The sequence below is a fragment of the Mastigoproctus giganteus genome, chromosome 8 (assembly GCF_048544385.1).
Source record: "Mastigoproctus giganteus isolate SK-2022 chromosome 8, ASM4854438v1, whole genome shotgun sequence".
NCBI classification, from domain to species: domain Eukaryota; kingdom Metazoa; phylum Arthropoda; class Arachnida; order Uropygi; family Thelyphonidae; genus Mastigoproctus; species Mastigoproctus giganteus.
In genome coordinates, this window is record NC_143582.1 from 112627531 (window position 1) to 112642021 (window position 14491).

Genomic DNA, 14491 nt, shown 5'->3' on the forward strand with positions numbered 1-14491 from the left:
TTAATGCATGAGTTGTAAGAAAAATAGGCTGCTAGCAAGTCAGCTTTAGCTTTTTGACAGAGTTGGGAACGGAGAAGGGTAAAAGTTGCGGCCAATAGCTTTGGCAAGAGACCAAAACGCTCGGCTACCATTTGGAAAAGAAGCAAGTTTTCTACTCTTAGCCTGTTCGAAATCTAGTTTGTACCAATTAATAAGTGCTTTGTTGCGAGCGTTGGTTTAGGCAGTAAATGAAATTGAAGATTTGGAGAAAGCCAATTATGATATGCAACATTCTTCTCTTGAACAGCCTTAGCACATTTATTGGAAAATCAGGGTTTAGATAAAGGACGGGATTTAGACAAGAATGAAGTTTTCTACTCTTAGCCTGTTGAAAATCTAGTTTGGACTGATTACAATTGATTGCTGCAACCTTTGGAGTAGGCAGAAAATGAAACTGAAGATTTGGAGACAAGCCAATTACGATATGCAACACTCTTCTGTTGAACAGCCTTAGCACATTTATACGAAAACCAAGGATAACATAACTATGACAGCTATGCAAAGCATAATAATGGGCTTAGAAATAATGTTAGTTCTAATAATGTACTTCTGATGAGGCTTAAGCATGATTCTAAACTTTGAAGTCTAGCATGAATGTAGAAAAGGCAGTCTTTAAAATCATGGAAAATTTGCTTAAAAGGGAACAAATTAGGAGAATGCAAAGACTACCTGACAAGGGTATTGCGACTGAGACTGAGTCTAACAAGGAACTTGAGGATATTAGGACAAATGACTTCATAAAGAAACTGAGATTGAATATCAGTAAGCATAAGAAACCTGGTTTAAAAATAATATTATATGATGTAATTAAGCACATAAATAAAGAAGATCTACTTAATGAGTTTTATGAAAGAAACCTAATACATATGGGTCTATGCAGAGATGAGGTCAGTGATGAGGAGAAAATGTTTTTCTAATGAAAACAAAAACAAAAATGAAATTAACTAAAACTTGGAAATATCCTGTAGGGTTAAAATGTTTCTTGATAACCAAACAAGTATCTTTATTGGATTGATGTCCTACAAGTATAAAGAATTTCGTTTGGTTACTATTTGTTATAATTGTCAGAAGTACAGGCACACCTCTAAGACATGTAGAAGTGATAGGCCAGCTTGCAGTCAGTGGGGTGCGACAGGTTATAATTTTAAATTCTGTAAAAACAAAAACAAACTTCAGTAATGTTCCAATTGGAGTGCAAAAAATAGGTCTACTTCTCATTTTGTTAGAGCATCATCATTCAATTTTGTGAAATCTGCCGGATAAGCAATTTGACTCAACCACAAAATGTTTCTAAGGCGATCTTCTAATAGAAATTTATCATTGTGTAAGAATATAGCGAGCTCTTCTCGTAATTCAAACAATCTGACAAGAACTCTGCCACGTGACAGCCATCTATTTCAGTATGTACAAGCAGAGATGAACATTGGCTGCCCATATCTTCACATATAATTTGGAATAACCTTGTTTTTAACGGTCGTGTTTTCACAAAGTTAATAATTTTCACTGCTTCATCTAAAATACATTTTAAAGATGAAGGGATATTTCGAGCAACCAATGGTGTCTATGAAGAACACAGTGACTACTCGTACATGTTTTAGCAACATTTTTAATTCGTGTTACTGCCCCTTTAACAGGAGCTATCATTGATTTCGCACCATCGCTACATACATCGACACATTTCTCCCAACTTATTCCACAAGTCTTCATAAAATCGTCGATACATTTAAATATCATTTCTCCTGTTGTATTGGTTTGTAAATTTTCACAGAGTAACATGTCTTCTTCAACAGAATTATTGGAGTAATAACAAACAAAAACTAATAAAATTCAGATGTTTGCAATGTCCGTTGTCTCATACAATTGTAAAGAGTACTCATCACATGACTGAAGTCTTAAAATAAGTTCCTGCTCAATATCCTCAGCTGTATCATGAATTCTGCATGAAACTGTATTATTTGAGAAAGAAATTTTATCAATTTGTTTGTACAGAATTTCTCATCAAACATACATTGAACGATATCTTTGATGGATGGTTTTATGAGAGTTTCAGAAATTGTATGCGCTTCACCTGCGAGTGCTATATGGTAGCTTACTTTGTAGGAAGCCATTGTTGCCCTTTTGTTATCCGGCAACATTTTCGACATAAAATGTTTAGTTTTATCAAGTGAGAAAAGTTTTCTTTCAAAAAATTTGACATCTTTATTTTTATATTCTGAATGGTTCATTTCAAAATTATGGCACAATTTAGGTGGTGCTAACAAACTATTTGATAGGATCTTATTGCATAATACACATAAGGGCCTCGGGATTTCCTGTGGTCATGAATCCGAGTAATAAATAACTCGAGTCGTATTTATGTTTTGCATGACTTAGCGATGTTTTAATATTGCAAACAACACTTCCCTTTTCCTTGATTCATCTGCTACACAAGTAATGCTAGTGCCTTGATCGGTATTTTCATCAGTATCCGCTTTATTAGTCTCCTTTTCACTAGAAACATGTGAACTGCTTTAAAACTCCTTCTCTCAAACAACGATCCATGATATTTTAATTTGGGGTATACACAATTGTAATATTATAAATTAATATGATGCCCACTTTATTTTTATATAAAAAGTACATAAGACATCACAAAATGATAGCAGCAAAAAACACCACCGATCTATGATTAATACGCCCGCTTGTACCGCTCCACTCCACCTCACTACAGATGATTTCGTTAGGGAATATGACTCAACTAGTGGTGAGAGAATCGAATGCAAGTATTCAATTCATTCATCCACCATTAGACTAACCGGATTTTATTTTTCACAAATGCAAGCCATGCAGAATCTGTGTGCAAGTCCCCTCTCCCTGTGGAAAATTAATAATATTTGAAACTTTATTTAAATAAATTTTTCATACATATTTTAAACTATTAATTAGAGCTCAAAAACTAATTTTATTGCGGAACCTCAAATGTTATCGGCGGAACCCTAGGGTTCCATGGAACACAAGTTGGGAACCTGTGGGTTAGAGATAAGAAGTGTCCTGAATACATATGTGCACTGAAAGTTACTAAGGAAAGAATGTACTCTGCGCTTTATGATAATGAGCAATAGCACTCTTACCCATAGAAATAATATGTACAGCAAACTCAAGGTTCTCCAAATTAATGCGCAGCATGCAAGATCTGTAGCAGATGAACTAAGATTAGTTTCTGAACGTAAAAGGATTGACATTGTTTGTGTTCGGGAACCTTACGTTAATAGAGCTCAGATACTATCTGAGCTCTATTAACGTAAGGTTCCCGAACACAAACAACTCTATTAGAATTGTCTCAAAGAAGTGTGGCAAACTAAGGGTTGCTATACTAATTTTCAGCCCTTATCTGGTTGTGACAAGACTTGATTCCTTATGTACATCACATGCAATCGGTGTTGGTATTGAAGCTAGTTAGGGACAATTTTTCATTATATCTATGTCTGTCAGCCTGATGCGGACCTTCATTGCTTTCTTAGCTATTTGGAAGAAGAGATATTCAGAATGAAAGGCAGAAAAGTGATTATCTGTCTGGATTCATATGTTAGAAATCTTTTATGGCATTCTAAATTTACTGATGCCAGAGACAGGTTATTAGTTGAGCTGATAACCTCATCCAAATTTGAGATCATTAATAAGCCTGGCAATGAATCAATGTTTTGGACTATTAATGTTGAGTCTAACATAGATGTAACGTTTAGTCAATAGTATGGCCCTCAATTTCATATCTAATTGGCAAGTTAAAACTGATTGGATTAACAGCAATCACAGAGTGATTACTTTCAACTTAGGCTGTGCTAGAAGTAAATTTATTGAGCCTCATTTGTTACAACTTCGAAGATTTGTGATTAAGCAGGCTGACTGGGGTAAGTTAGACAGATTTGTTAGCACAATTTTGGTGAAATGGTTGTTAGCTGAGTTGGATTGGACTAATGTATTTGATTTGGTTCAACTATTACAACAGAAGTTATTTGATGCCTCGAGGGAGTTAATGAAATTAAAGCAAAGTAAACGTGCTCTGGTATAATGGTGGTCATCTGATCTTACTGATCTCCGGAGGTTGGTCAACAGGATACGTAAGAAGTTCCAATGTCAGAAATTGTGGGATAATAAAGAATCTACTGCTAGGTTGAAAACTGAGTATCAATTGATCAAAAGAAAATTTGATGCATGTAAAAACTTAGTGCAAACAGCTGGTAATAAGAATCCATTGGGTATTGTTTATAAGTTGTGTTTGCACAAATTAAGGCTATCTGGATATGTGATAAGTTCTATGCATTGTGGAACTCTGAAACTGTAGATTGGCTCGGCAGTATTAATGTTATACTTGATCACCTGGAATATCATTGGTTTGGCTGAACCAAGAAGAAGAAATGAATCACTTATAAGTTTATCAAGTGGAAATCTGCTGTACACCAATGGAAACAGTGAAAGGAGTGAAGGTGGAGTTGGGTTTCTGGTCCATAAAGATTTTAAAAACAACATTTTGGAATTCAAAAGTACATCACCAAGGGTGTCAAGACTAATACTCAAGATTTCTAAGAGGTACAAGCTAAAGATTATAATGATTTATGCACCAACATCGAGCCATGATGATGAAGAGGTTGAAGAAATGTACACCGAAATTGAGAGTCTTCTAGATGAGCAGAAAATCCACTACACTATTATTATGGGGGACTTCAATGCTAAGGTTGGAAAAAGACAAAACAGCACAGAAAGGGGAACTATAGGAAATTTTGGAATTGGTGAAAGAAATGAAAGAGGAGAAAGACTTGTGGAATTTGCAGAATCTCAAGGACTGTCAGTAATGAACACTTTTTTTCAAGAAAAGGGTGAACAGAAAGTGGACATGGAAGAGTCCAAATGGATTAACTACTAATGAAATCAACTTCATCCTCACTAACAGAAGATATATTGTGAATGATGTTACCGTCCTGAATAAGGTAAATGTTGGAAGTGATCACAGAATGGTAAGATGTACACTTGATATAGATGTAGAAAAGGAAAGGAAAAAACTGACTTGAGTAAATAATACAAAGGACTTTGAGATAACAGAAGAGGAAAAAAAGCAGTATGTACTGGAACTTAAGAACAAGTTTGAGGTTCTGCAGACTGCTCAGGACCAAGATATCGACGAGGAACATTACAACTTTCTGAAAGTGATAAAGCCCAAAAAACCTATAGGGAAAAAGAAATCCAAAGAAGAAAAAATTAGTCAAGAAACGCTTGTCATGATGAACCGAAGACGACAAATGAAGAGCAAGAAAAACACTGACAGAGAGAAAATTGAGTATACTGAGTTATGCAAAGCCATTAGAAAGAGACTCAGAGAGGACATAAGAAGATTTAACAAAATAAAAGTAGAACAAGCATTAAGGGAAAACCAAGGATATTGTGAATGATGTTACCGTCCTGAATAAGGTAAATGTTGGAAGTGATCACAGAATGGTAAGATGTACACTTGATATAGATGTAGAAAAGGAAAGGAAAAAACTGACTTGAGTAAATAATACAAAGGACTTTGAGATAACAGAAGAGGAAAAAAAGCAGTATGTACTGGAACTTAAGAACAAGTTTGAGGTTTTGCAGACTGCTCAGGACCAAGATATCGACGAGGAACATTACAACTTTCTGAAAGTGATAAAGCCCAAAAAACCTATAGGGAAAAAGAAATCCAAAGAAGAAAAAATTAGTCAAGAAACGCTTGTCATGATGAACCGAAGACGACAAATGAAGAGCAAGAAAAACACTGACAGAGAGAAAATTGAGTATACTGAGTTATGCAAAGCCATTAGAAAGAGACTCAGAGAGGACATAGAAGATTTAACAAAATAAAAGTAGAACAAGCATTAAGGGAAAACCAAGGATTTAAATCAGCAGCCATGAGCAGTAATACAGAAAGACAAATGATACTGAAACTGAAGAATAGCGATGGTGTACTTATAAACAGCAGAGAAGGCATAATTCAAATAGGAGAAGACTACTATAGAGAATTATACAAGGGGCAGGGGAATGATGCCAGCAGTGGGGAAGATGGATTGCAAAGTAGCAACACATACGACATACCCGATATTCTTCCTGATGAGGTAGAACATGCATTGAAGAAAATGAAGAATCAGAAAGCCACGGGGGAAGATGAAGTTACTGTAGAGTTGTTAAAATTGGGAGGAAGAGACATAACACAAAAACTGGCAAGGCTCTTCACAAAGTGAATTAGAAAAGGTGTGACGCCTAAGCAGTGGAATAATGCAATCATAGTTTTGCTGCATAAGAAAGGAGATAAATCAGAAATTGGAAATTATAGACCAATTAGCTTGTTATCCCACATCTACAAGTTGTTCACAAGGGTCATTACTAACAGATTAGAAAGAATACTTGATCAGAATCAACCGAAATAGCAAGCTGGCTTTAGGACAGGATTCTCAACTATGGATCACCTTCACGTAATATCACAGCTAATGGAGAAAACAAATGAATATAAAACACCATTATGCCTGGCATTTGTGGATTATGAAAAGGCATTTGACTCCATACAGCATAAGGCAATGTTTCGGGCACTGGAAAGACAAGGCATAGATACTCCATATATTATGATTTTGAAGAAAATATATGAGAGTGCTACCTCCTTTATTAGACTAGACAAAGACGGTAGCAAATTTAAAATCGAGAAAGGAGTTCGACAAGGAGACACAATATCTCCGAAGCTGTTTACTGCTGCCCTTGAGGAAGCTTTCAGAAGATTAGACTGGTCGCAGAAAGGAGTCAATGTGAACGGAGAGTACCTAAACCATTTACGATTTGCAGATGACATTGTGGTCATAAGCCACGATCCCAAAGAATTAGAGGAAAATCTTAATCAGTTATGCACAGTTAGTAAGGATTTTGGACTAAAGATGAATATGGCTAAAACAAAAGTAATGATGAACAAGTATGCCACGGAAAGGGAAATAATGATTGAAGGAGCAGTAATTGAAAAGGTGGAGTCATATACTTATCTGGGACAAGTTATTAGCTGTATAATGATAAATGGCTGGAAGTCAAGAGAAGAATAAATTTTGGATGGATAGCATTCAGGAAATATAGTCACATACTGAAGAGCAATATCCCAGTTTGTCTGAAATGTAAAATAATGAATCAATGTATACTCCCCACCATGACTTATGGAAGTGAAACTTGGGCACTCACCAAAAGAATGGAAGAGAAGCTGAGAACTACACAGCGAAGAATGGAACGAATTACATTGTGAATCAGACTGTTAGATAAGAAGAGAAACACATGGATTAGGCAGAAAACTCAAGTAAAGGACATTCTTATCAAAACTAAAGAACTAAAATGGTCTTGGGCAGGACACATAGCTCGAAGACATGATGACAGATGGACTAAGAAAATAACAGAATGGTATCCAAGAGGAGCTAGAAGAAAACCTGGAAGACAAAGGCGGAGATGGATAGATGAAATTCATGAGTTTGTGGGTAGTAAATGGATGGCCAGTGCTCAAAACAGAAGGAACTGGAAAGTTGCTGGAGAGGCCTTCATCCTGCAGTGGATTGAAAATGGCTGATGATGATGATCACCTATTCAATGCATCTCATTGTCATCATATGGATGAGGTGGAGCATTCTGATAGTACTGCTCAGTTAGATTGTGGTTGTGTTAGCGATGTGGTTGTATTCAAGAGGAACAATTTTCAATGGAAGATCTAATTCAGCTGTCAACAAAATTCGTAATACCAGGTGTCCTGGTATGGATCTCACTGAAAGGGAAGTTATTAAGCATTTCTTCAAACTGTTTCCCGAACACCTTATTTTTAACAAATGCCTGTTTGAAGGATGCTCTACTTAAGATCATTTTGAAGTCACCTAAAAAACTTAAAACTGAGCCCTCTTCTTATCATCAAGTTGCAATTCTTCCGGGTTTGGGCAACATCTACAAAAGCATGCTTTTGCAGCAAATATTGCAATACACACAAGAAAATTTTGGATCCTCAAACAGACTGTAATTTTCAGGAAATACGTATGAAGGAAGGTTGTTCCACAAAACGGCAGTTGATTGAATAAACGACAAAGATGAAAAGTTGGTTCTGTGAGTTTGAAGTTGGCCAGTAAATGGATGTTGGCTGGTGGCTGCACGTGTTCAGACTGTTTTGAAAGAGAGAGAGAGAGCGGGAATTATAGAAGCCAATTCAGAGGAACAGTGCCCATGGATATATCTGTAGAAGAGGCATACAGCACGTCTATGAGACAGCGTCTATGAGACAGCGAGTGGAGAGACTCTGTTAGAGATGAATCATTAAATAAAAACTGCCCTCTTCTGAATGGAATCAAGAAAACTGAGAGAGGTTTTGGGGGCAACACCCCAGATGTGGGAACAGTATTCCATGGTAGGGAATATATCTGTAGAAGAGGCATACAGCAGAAACGTCTATGAGACAGCGTCTATGAGACAGCGAGTGGAGAGACTCTGTTAGAGATGAATCATTAAATAAAAACTGCCCTCTTCTGAATGGAATCAAGAAAACTGAGAGAGGTTTTGGGGGCAACACCCCAGATGTGGGAACAGTATTCCATGGTAGGGCGGATTTGCAATTTGTACAGAGTCAGCAGCTGTTGTTATTTGAAAGCTATTGGCGCAAGAGCAGCTTAGGCTATAATGCGCCTAGCCTAGGTAGGAGAGTTTTGTATATCAGCATTTTTTACTTGTGGTTTATGGCAGAACCAAGACTTTGCTATATATATTTGTGTAGCTTCTCTATAAAAGGTGTACTATTAATTTTATATGTTTTGAAAGTATCCAGTTAACTTAAGGAAGTAGAAAACTTCGGTTATATTTGGCCGGTCATCTAAAATTGTTTTAAGCATTGGATTGTTTTGTTTATTTATTATTGATTGAAAGGCTCTTTGACATTCTCTATGAAATTTTGGACAGTTCACCATGAAGTGTTGTACAGTCAGCGGAACTTGACAGTTTTGGCATTGAGGGGGGTCTTCACCTCTCAGTAGATAACAGTGAGTCATATGTGTATGCCCGATTCGCAATCGAGCGAGGATCACTTCTTCCTGTCTATTCGATCGGAAGCTAGTAGACCATGGTCGAAGTGTTTCTTTTATTAGGCGAAGTTTGTTGTTAGTCTGATCTAGCCAGTGTTTTTCCCATTGTTTTATACTGCTTTGATGGATCAAGGACTTGTAATCTGTATATGGCATTGTATGAAAGGCATAATCAGATGTAGAAGCTTCTTTTGCTGCTTTGTCTGCTCTTTCGTTTCCAGTTATTCCTGTGTGGCCTGGGATCCAGCAGAATCTGATATTGTGATTTCTTTGTAATAGCTTTGATACTGAGAATTGGATATGTTGTAGGATTTGCGTTCTGCAAGGCAGTAACAGAGCTAAGCGAGTCCGTGAAAATAATGCAGTTTGCTATCTGTTTATGTTTGATTTGGTTTATAGCCATTGAAATGGCTTGTAATTCAGCAGTGAAAATACTGCATTCTTTTGGGAGTTGTTGGATGAAGGTACGATCCTCAAAATGAATTGCAGCGCCTACACAAGTCTCTGATTTAGACCCATCTGTATATATGAAAGTGTGGTGTGGATATTGTTCTTTGTATGCTGCATGTAACTGCTGGTAGTTTTTTCTGGATAGAGTGTTTTTCCCCCAGGTTTGAAAATACATATCATATATGGGTTGAACTATGCACCATGGTGGAATGGTCTGTGTAATTGCAGTAGCTACGTTGTCATAATCAAGCTCTCGGCTTAGTAGTAAATCTTTCAGACGGATGTTGGCAGGTCGATTCATCCGTGGATGGGCTTGGTATATGTTATCCCAGTTATATGAAAACAGAAAATCTCTATTTGGATGATCACTGATAGATTTTATCTTGACGGCATAGTGCAATAACAAGTTCTGTCGTCTAAGCTCCAATGAAGGTTCATGGGCTTCTGCATAAAGGCTTTGTATAGGTGAAGTTCGAAAAGCGCCGAGTGCTATACGGAGTGCACTGTGGTGTATGGGGTCTAACCATCTCAAAGCACTTGGTTTAGCCGAGTTGTAAACAGCTGCTCCATAATCTAGTTTGGCACGCACTATAGATCGATACAGTTTGAGAAGAGTATATCGATCTGCCCCCCAAGTTGTTGCGGAAAGAACTTTGAGAATGTTTAATTTTTTTAAGCAAGAAAGCCTGAGTTGTTTAATGTGATCAAGGAATGTTAGTTTCTTATCCAAAAGAAGTCCTAAGAATCTTATGCTTGGTACTACTGGGATAATTTGTCCGTCAAGTTTCAATTCGGGATCAGGGTGGAGGTTTCGTTTTCTACAGAAGTGTATACACGCAGTTTTTTGTGTGGAAATCCGGAAGCCATTTGTTTGAGCCCATTTGCTTATTTTGTTTATTGTTCCTTGTAGCTGCCGTTCTATACTTCGCATATTCTGAGAGTGATAGGAAATGCTGAAATCGTCAACGTATAAAGCTGCGTCAACGATTCTTGGAATGTGCTCGGTTATTGTATTTATTTTAATAGCGAACAGGGTAGTGCTAAGCACAGACCCCTGAGGCACTCCTTCTTCTTGGATGAAAACCTTTGAAAGGATTGTCTGCAGCCTAACTTGGAATGTCCTGTGTTGCAAGAAATTTTGGATATATTTAGGAAGATGTCCACGTAAACCAAGTAGGTATAGGTTTTGAAGGTTTCCATAACGCCATGCCGTATCGTAAGCTTTTTCTATATCAAAGCAGATCATTACGTGATGTTCCTTTCGGATGAAGGCATTCCGTATACTGTTTTCTAATTTTATAAGTAGGTCTAGTGTTGAGCGATTTTTCCTGAAACCATGCTGTGCCGGGTCGAGAAGATTATTACTGTTCAAATACCACATTAAACGAGCATTGATGATTTTTTCCATAACTTTGCCTAGGCAACTTGTTAAAGCAATTGGACGGTAGTTGCGTGGATTGGAAAGATCCTTTCCCGGTTTTGGGAAAGCCAGAATTATTGCATGCTGCCAACTATGTGGAAACTGGTTTTCTAGAAAGATTTTGTTGAACAGTTCAAGTAATGCCATTTGGGATTGGTGGTCAAGTTCCTTTATCATCATGTATTGAATTTGGTCTGGTCCTACAGCGCTTTGCTTTGTCTGCGACAGAGCTGTTTTTAATTCATGGAAAGATAACGGAAGGTTGTACTGTTCGTCATTTCTTGTGGAAAAATTCAGTTTGTGTTTTTCTATTTTTTTGAATAATACTAGGTTCTCTGTAGTGGGACATCTTCGGAAATTATTCCAGGTTTTATTTCTCTCTCTTTTAGCGTGTGAACATTCTTCATTCCACCATGGTTTTGGATGTCTTGGAAGGTATGGTGATGTTTTTGGAATAGTCTGCTCAGCAGCTTGGATTAGTTTATTTGTTACATATTGTACTGCTGCATCTAACGGTTTTTGTTTGATAATGTCTGCATCTAATTTTACAATGGATTTATACTTTTCCCAATCCGCTTCATTTACTTTCCATTTGGGATTTCTACTTGACTGACATGTGGTTCCTGATATCATGGAAATGATTATTGGATAGTGATCGCTGCTGAGAGGATCTCTGTGTACAGACCAATCAAATATTGGAAATAATGTTGGAGAGCATAATGATAGGTCAATAGCTGTGCTGTTTCCCGATGGAAGATGCGTGTATGTATGTGTGCCATCATTCAACAGAGTTAAGTCATTCTGTTCTATCCATTTTTCGATCTGTTTTCCTCTCCGGTCTACGGCTGTGTTTCCCCATATAGGACTGTGTCCGTTGAGGTCTCCCAGTATACAGAAGGGTGGAGGTAACTGAGTTAATATATCATCCAAGTCTTGTTGTTGTAATTCTTGGTTTGGGGGAACGTAAATTGTTATAATGGTTATGAGAGATTTAATGGCTATTCGTACTGCAACCGCCTCAAGGGTTGTGTTTAGTGGAAGAACTTGGGAAGGAATGTGTGAATTTACCAAAATTGCCACACCACCATGGGTCGTGCCGCCTGTTACTCTGTCTTTACGGTATGTGATATAGTTCTTTACTGTGGGAGAGTCTTGAGGTCTGAGGTATGTTTCTTGCAGGCAAAGACACAGCGGGGTATGCTGTGCAATCAGATCATATATATCATGTATATTAGTGCGGAAACCTCTGCAGTTCCATTGAATTAAAATCCCCATTATTTGGTTTTCGAGAAAGTGTCAGACTGTTTCTTAGCTGTTGCTTTAAGCTTTTCAAGTTTATGTTTTTCCTTTGGAAAATATGGTTTGCCGGTATCCATCTCTTCTTCCGCAAAAATCTCTAGTATTGATTCCTCTGCTTGATTGGTCAATTCTGTATCCATTTGTTCTGTTGGCTTCTGGCTTATGACATTACGTTTTTCTGTGGCTTTTGTTTCTGAGTGTTTTGCATTTGGAGGTACAGATAGTGGTGTGTTTGTGACTTTCTCTTTTTGTTTTGGCTGGGATGTGATAAGTAGACCTCGTGCCCAGTCCGAAATAGACTTCTTTGGGGGAATCGTGAAATCTGTTTGCGTCTCTATTGTACGCCGATTCTTTATGACTTGTGCATAGGAAGGTCTGTTTAAAATAGTCGGGAGTACAGTTCTCTTAGCTTCTTGGTATGTGACGGAGTGTTCTACTTTATATCGTTGAATCTGCTTTTCTCTTTTCCAGAATTCGCAGTTCTTAGAATAGGCGGAATGATCCCCCTTACAATTTGGACACTTTGGTTGCTCGGCTGGACAGTTCTGATTGGTATGATCTTGAGATCCACAGTTGGAACAGATAGGAACTCCACGGCATGCCATTTGTGAATGACCATACTTTTGGCATTTAAAGCAGCGGAGAGGATTCGGAATGTATGGTCTGATGTTACAATTTAGATATCCGGCCTTTACCGATGTAGGTGGTTTGGGAGTGTTAAAGGTCAGTATCAAATTTCTAGTTGGAGTAAGTATACCATCTCTAGTTACATTAATCCTTCTCACAGCAATGACACCTTGATCTTCTAGCTCATTTTTAATTTCTTCTTCTGAGACACTAATAAGGTCCCATTCAGAAATTACTCCTTTTGATGTATTTAGGCTGTTATGGGGAGAGACTGCTACTGGGATCCCTCCAAAAGTTCTCATCTGAAGTAGTCTTTCTGCATGTTTGGCACTGGCTGTCTCGACTAAAATGTCGCCTGATTTCAGTCTCTTGACATTTTTTGGTGTTTCAGCTACACTTTCTAGGCATTTTTGTATTACAAATGGCGACAGTTTTCCCAATGGCTGTTCTGATGTTGAATGGAGGACTAGAAAGGTAGGTGCATGAAGCGATGTTATGTCCTTTTTTTGTCTTTTGGTAACATTTGTCTCATTATCCTCATTTTTCCGACTCAAAGGAGTCGTATCTTTGGGATCTGTGGTTGTGATATTTGGATCATTCATGTTTGCTCCTTTTAGCCCTGGGAGTGAGAGCTTTTCCTCCCAGGTTTCCGGCCCCGCCACGGGGAGGCAGGAGCGGTGCCACCTAGTGACCAAGCGGAAGTTGATTAGTAGTTAGTAGAACTAGAAAATAAATAAAAGAAAGGTGTCTTTCCTTTCTTAGGATTCTTTGTGCTGGTACTTTTCAGCAACTATATATATATGTACAATAGAGAATTTTCTTTAAACTCTATAAACGTGTATCACTATCACTTTAGAAATCGCTTTATAATCGCAGAGATATTGCCTGATCACTAGAAACGCTTGGCACTCGGGGCCAGAGTCAGCAGCTGTTTGGAAGAAAAGTAATGCCGAGAGCGAAAGAGAAAACCAAGTTTTTTAGATGCAGAGGAAGCAATATTTGTAATGTGCTTTTGCCAAGAGAGATTAGAAGTTAGGGTAATCCCCAAAAGAGATATATCATTTTGTCTAGAAATTGGAGTGTCACTAAAGATAAGCATAGGAGCAGAAGAATCCTTTTTGCGAGATATAAGACAAGAATGAGTTTTAGAAGGACTGAAATCAACTAAGTTGTCTCTGCCCCACTGAAGAATTACCTGAAGATCCTCATTTAAGGAATTGGTATCAGATTTTCGAGAAGTTGAAGCTGATTAAGCAGGGCAAGGTTTCTCAAAATGGAAAGTGGAATACAATGTGCTATCATCAGCAAAACTATGGATAGGATTTCCAATCAATGGAAGGTCATTAATATAGAAGAGGAAAAGAGTGGGGGAAAGAAATGAACGTTGGGGGACACCGGCATTAGTGGAGAAGTTAGAAGGCAGAGATCCATCTACCATCACCCTCAGTGAGCGATCAGAGAGGAAACTGGATAACCAATTACAAAAAACAGATGGCAAACCATAAGATGAAAGTTTGTTTAGAAGACCTTTATGCCAAACACGATCAAAAGCCCTTGATATATCAAGAGCAACTAATTGTGTTTCAAC

The 14491-nt window shown here is 37.7% G+C and overlaps 1 protein-coding gene across 3 annotated transcripts in view; it reads right to left on the reverse strand.

Moving 5' to 3' along the window:
• The window catches only part of Nedd4 (E3 ubiquitin-protein ligase Nedd4), an 811340-nt gene that overhangs the window by 42113 nt on the left and 754736 nt on the right, over nt 1-14491 (reverse strand). The window lies entirely within an intron of this gene.